The 6,157-nt window shown below is 43.1% G+C and overlaps 1 protein-coding gene across 1 annotated transcript in view; it reads left to right on the plus strand.

Moving 5' to 3' along the window:
• TNFAIP6 (TNF alpha induced protein 6) overlaps window positions 1-6,157 on the plus strand; it is a 23,975-nt gene that overhangs the window by 8,605 nt on the left and 9,213 nt on the right. The window lies entirely within an intron of this gene.

The following is a 6,157-nucleotide window of genomic DNA, read 5'->3' on the forward strand; positions in this document are numbered from 1 at the left end:
ACCACGCCCGGCTGATTTTTGATTTTATTGTAGAGATGAGGTCTCACCAAGTTGCCCAGGAGGGTCTCGAACCCGCGGGCTCAGGCAATCCACTCACCTCAGCCTGGCAAAGTGCTGGGATTACAGGCTGAGCCACCGAGGCCGGCTAAGAAGCTATTTTTATATCTATTTTAGGAACCAGGAAATTGAAACTTACAGAAGATAAGTAACCCAAAATCAGACAGCCAATAATTACCAGACCGGTAGGATTGGGATCTTAGATCTTTTCTGTGCCAGGGAACTTCCCAACCACAAAGAAAAAGAAAAAAGCAGGTTAAAAATTTGTCATATCTAATTAGCTAAAACATATAAAGTATTGCTACCTAATGTTAACTGTTCAAAAGTATACTTTTAATAGAATGGGGAAGAGGAGACAAAGTAAACAAATTACTTTCCTAGTTTCTTTTGTTTTCTTTTCTTCTTCTTTTTCTTGTCTTTTTTTTTTTTTTTTTTTTGAGGTACAGTATCACTTTGTCACCCAGGGTCATAGCTTACTGCAACCTTAAACTAGGCTCAAGTGATCCTTCCACCTCAGCCTACTGAGCAGTTGGAACTAGAGGAGTGTGTCACCACACCTGGTTAATTTTTAAATTTTATTATTTATTTTTAGAGATAAGGGTCTCACTATGTTTCCCAGGCTAGTCTCAAACCCCTGGCCTCTAGTGATCCTCCTGCCTTGGCCTCCCAAAACGGGATTAAGGCATAAGCCACAGAGATTGGCCCTCTTCACGTCTTTTTGTGTAGAAATTCTGAGACTTCCAAACTGAGCAACTCTCATTCTGTGGTTTGCTTTAACAATTATACATAAGGGGAACCCTCCCCCGCCAAAAAATGGAATGATCTTTTGGAGGGTGGGCCCCTTGTAATACAGGCTTCCCTGCTAGGTAAGTGTTCTAGAAATCCATGGGCATTGGTGTACCAGCTAGCATTGTGAGAGGCTGCATTTCAGCCATTTCATGACGGAGGATTCACTAGGGCACCTACCTAAACCGCACTGAGTGTTCAGCAGTTTTTGACCCAAAAATGGCATGACCCCATGCCTCACCTTCCCTATTCACCCGATCTCACCCTGAATGACTTTTTTTTGTTTCTCCGATTTAAAAAAGCCCTCAAAGGGAAATGTTTCACTGATGTGAAAGAAGTGAAACAAAAAACAACAGAAGCACAAAAAGGTATCAAATTGACGACTTCAAAAACTGTTTTGAGCAATGGGAAAAGTGTCTCCATAGGTGTATTGCATCAAACAGAGAGAACTTTGAAGGTGACTGAAGTTGAAATAAGTAAGAATAAGCCAGGCATGGTGGCTCAGCCTGTAATCCCAGCACTTGGGAGGCCAAGGCAAGAGGATTGCCTGGGCCCAGGGATTTGAGACCAGTCTGGGCAACTTGGTAAGACCTTGTCTCCACAATAAATCACAAAAAACTAGCTGGGTGTGGTGGCGTGCATCTATAGTTCCAGTTACTTGAAAGGCCAAGGTGAAAGGATCACTTTAGCCCAGTGGGTCAAGGTTGCAGTGGCTGTGAGCATGCCCCTACTCTCCAGCCTGGGCGACAAGAATGAGACACCAACTCAAAAAAAAAAAAGATAAAAGAAATATGTAAGAAGAAATACACAAGTTTTTATAAATAAATTCTGGGGTTTTTTTTTTGGTCTCCCCCAGTACTGTATATACTAATTATTATTACATAGTATATATATATTTTTTCCTATGGTTGCTTGCAACTAAAAAATAAAGAGAAAATGAATTCATAATTACTATAAATAATTTCTTCTTAGGTCTTGTTCTTAGAGGAAAAAATACACTTTTTTTTCTGAATATGTTTCCTCCCAGGACAATGTTAAAAAGAATTATGGTGCATTACAAAAGTCTGACATTTATGATCATAAACAGCTGCAGATGATGTCCCGTTTGGATTTACCTTATAAGAAATTTCATAACTCAGCAGGAATGTTATAGTAAAGTTCTAGTATATTATTATAAAATGTATTATTTAATGATATTAACACTTGGAGAACAGTTTCTCATGTCTGTAACTAACCTATATCTTTTTTTTTTTGAGTTGGAGTCTCACTCTGTCACCCAGACTGGAGTGCAGTGGCCACTCCTGGCCACCACAGCCTCAACCTGCTGTGCTCCGGCGATCCTTCCGCTTCAGCCTTCTGAGTAGCCGGAATTACAGGCGCGTGCTACCACGCCTGGCCGATTTTTTGTAGAGATGAGGTCTCGCCTGCCCAGGCGGGTCTTGAACCCGCTGGCTCAGGCAATTCACTCACCTCAGCCTCCCAAAGGCGCGGGATTACAGGCTGAGCCACCGAGCCCGGCTTAACCTATGTCTTAAAATAAATGTATTCCAAGTAGAAAGATTTTTGCCCAGAGCTATCACCTAGTCCTATTTGAGAAAAAATATGAATAAATATTTTCAATGCATTTATACAACTTTAACTTTCTAATCGCGTCGACATGCTTTAAGCTTATTTAGTCCTGTAGTATACAGTGCTATATTTAGTCCTATATTCAGTTGTGCTAATAATACATATATATTCCTTTTCTTATTTTTTCTTCAATATATTTGTGCAGGCAACTCTCTCTTTTTTTTTTTTGAGTTGGAGTCTCACTCTGTCGCCCAGACTGGAGTGCAGTGGCCGCTCTTGGCCACCGCAGCCTCGACCTGCTGGGCTCTGGTGATCCTTCCGCCTCAGCCTTCCGAGGAGCCGGAATTACAGGCATGTGCTACCACGCCAGCCTGATTTTTTGATTTATTGTAGAGATGAGGTCTCCCCAAGTTGCCCAGGCGAGTCTCGAACCCGCGGGCTCAGGCAATCCACTCACCTCAACATCCCAAAGGCAGGGGATTACAGGCTGAGCCACCGAGCCCGGCTTTCTCTCTTTTTTTCATATATTTTATTTTAAAGATGTGGGGTACAATTCAGGATTAGGTATACAAGTGGACATCATACAGGTAAAGTTTGGGCCTCCCTTTGGCCCCCACTTTACCTGGTTTGAGATTAGGTATTCTAATTGATGCTGTGTTTCTCCTCTACTCTGGCAGTGTCCCACTACTGCCAATCCCTTTCTTATAGTATTATGGTAAATGTTCAGGGTCCACTTATGGGTGAGAACATGTGGTACTCTGTTCTTGTTTCTGTGCTAGATTATTGAGTATTACTGACTCTAAATCCATCCAAGATGCTGAGAAATCCATATGTTTGTCCTTTTTTATGACTGTATAATATTTCTTTGGGTATGTGTGGTCATTTTTTTATCCAATCCAGTTTTGATGGGCAGCATGGTTTGTTCCATGTTTTTGCTATTGTGAATAGTGCTGCAATAAATATGCATGTGCAGTTATTTTTTTCGTAGAATGCTTTCAATTCCTCTGGGTATATTCCCACTAGGGAGATTGCTGGATCATATGGAAGGGCAATTCCTAGTTATTTTAGAAATCACGACACTATTTTCCACAGAGGTTGAAGTAGTTTCCATTCCCACCAGCAGGATAGAAGTGTTCTCTTTTCTACACATCCCCGCCAGCATCTGTTGTGGTTTGTTTTATTAATGATTATTATTCTTACTGGGGTTAGGTGGTATCTCAATGTGGTTTTGATTTGCATTTCTCTGATGATTAGTGAGGCTGAGCATCTGCTGGCTGCTCATATGTCTTCTTTTTTTTTTTTTTTTTTTTTTGAGTTGGAGTCTCACTCCATCGCCCAGACTGGAGTGCAGTGGCATGCTCACCACCACCCCAGCATCAACCTGCTGGGCTCTGGCGCTCCTTCTACCTCAGCCTTCCAAGTAGCTGGAACTACAGGCACGGGCCACCATGCCCAGCTAATTTTTTATTTATTGTACAGACAAGGTCTCACCAAGTTGCCCAGGCTGGTCTTAAACCTGCAGGCTCAGGCAATCCACTAGCCTCAGTCTCCCAAAGGGCTGGGATTACAGGCTGAGCCACCAAGCTAAGCCTCATATGTCTTCTTTTGAGAAGTGTCTTTTCATGTCTTTTGTCCACTTTTTTTTTTTTTTTTTTTGAGTTGGAGTCTCACTCTGTCGCCCAGACTGGAGTGCAGCGGCCACTCCTGGCCACCCCAGCCTCGACCTGCTGGGCTCCGGCGATCCTTCCGCCTCAGCCTTCCAAGTAGCTTGGAACTACAGGCACTCGCTACCTCGCCCGGCTAATTTTTTGATTTATTGTAGAGATGAGGTCTCACCAAATTGCCCAGGCAGGTCTCGAACCCGCAGGCTCAGGCAATCCACTCACTTCAGCCTCCCAAGGCGCGGGATTACAGGCTGAGCCACCGAGCCGGCTCTTTTGTCCACTTTTTAATAAGGATGTTTGTTTTTCCTTTTGCATGGTTGAGTTCCTTGTAGATCCTGGATGTTATGCCTTTGTCAGACATGCAATTGGCAAATATTTTTTCCCATTCTGTGGGCTGTCTCTCTGTTCTCTCTCTTTTTTTTCCTTGAGTCGGAGTCTCACTGTCACCCAGGCAGGAATACAGTGGCACACTCATGGCCACTGCAGCCTCAACCTGCTGGGCTCAGGCGATCCTTTCACCTCAGCCTTCCAAATGACTTCTTTTGAGAAGAACACAGGCATGTACCACCACACCCAGCTAATTTTTTGTTTTATTGTAGAGACAAGATCTCACCAAGTTGCCCAGGCTGGTCTCAAACCCCTGGTCTCAGGGAATCCTCTTGCCTTGGGCCTCCCAAGTGCTGAGATTACAGGTGTGAGCCACCACACCTGGCTTCCCAACTCTCTTGATGATTTAGTTTGCTTTGCAAAAGCTGTTCAGTTTAATGAGGTCCCACTTGTCCATCTTATCTCTCATGGCATGGACACCTGGGGTTTTGATCAGGAATTGGTTGCCTACTCCAATTTCTGTAAAAGTATCTCCTGCGCTTTCTAAGATTCTTATAGTTTGAGGTTTTACATTTATGTCTTTGATCCGTTTAGAGTTGACTTTTGTGTTTGGTGATAGGTAGGGGTCCTGTTTCAATCTTCTGCATGTGGTCAGCCAGTTTTCCGAGCACTGTTTACTGAATAGGTTCTTGTCTCCCCAGTGGTTGGTGGTGGAGGCCTTGTCAAAAACGAGTTGGTTGAGGAATTGAGGTTTTGCTTGCAACACTTTTTTTACTGTCAAGAGTAACCCTTCAATTACATTCTCTGATCCTTCTTTTGCTTGATAAACTTTAAGATCCCTCTATCTTTCTCTCTCTCTCTCTTTTTTTCCCCCTTTGAGAGAGGGTCCCATTATGTTGCCCAGGATGGCCTCAAACTCCTGGGCTCAGGTGATGCTCCCACCTCAGCCTCCTAAGTTGCTGGACTACAAGTATAGGCATGCACCACCATGCCCAGCTCAGAATCTCTGAGCTTCTGTTACATCATATCTATAGGTCAAGTCTAGGGTAAATGAAGAAATCTTAATGAAAGACTTCTTTCAGCATTCCATTGTCCTTTTATGAGAATGCCACATTAACTCACCCATTTTTACAGTTTTCTTTTCTCATAGAAACTGAATACTTTTTATTCTGGGAATATGTGTACAGAATCCTGGGAGACTTATTCCTACCCAATTCATCATGTATTTAGGTTACTTTTGGATTTAGTGGTATGTTGATTATTTAGGATGTGGTTAGCTTGGAGGAGATTGCAGAATGCACTGCCTAAACTAACACAAGAATAGCTCATTGAAACATCATTGGAATAAAAGCATTATACTAATGTCAACAAAATAAAGCAATCATTATTCATCAATCAGTATCACCAAGTTGGAGCTGATGGAAATAAAAATTAATAAGGTGATTAAGAAGTGTTTTGAGGCTGAGCACAGTGGTTCACGTCTATAGTCCCAGCACTTTGGAGGCCAAGATGAGAGGACTGCCTGAGTCAGCAGGTTCGAGGCCAGCCTGGGCAACTTAGTGAGAGCTCATCTCTACAATAAATCAAAAAATTAGCTGGGCGTGGTGGCACGTGCCAGTAGTTCCAGCTACTTGGAAGTCTGAGGTGGAAGGATCGCCTGAGCCTAGTAGGTTGAGGTTGCGGTGGCTGGAAGCATGCCACTGCCCTCCAGCCTGGGTGACAGAGTGAGACTCTAACTCAAAAAAAAAAAAAAG

This window comes from Carlito syrichta, unplaced genomic scaffold (genome assembly GCF_000164805.1).
Source record: "Carlito syrichta isolate Samal-C Ts95f unplaced genomic scaffold, Tarsius_syrichta-2.0.1 Scaffold303009, whole genome shotgun sequence".
NCBI classification, from domain to species: domain Eukaryota; kingdom Metazoa; phylum Chordata; class Mammalia; order Primates; family Tarsiidae; genus Carlito; species Carlito syrichta.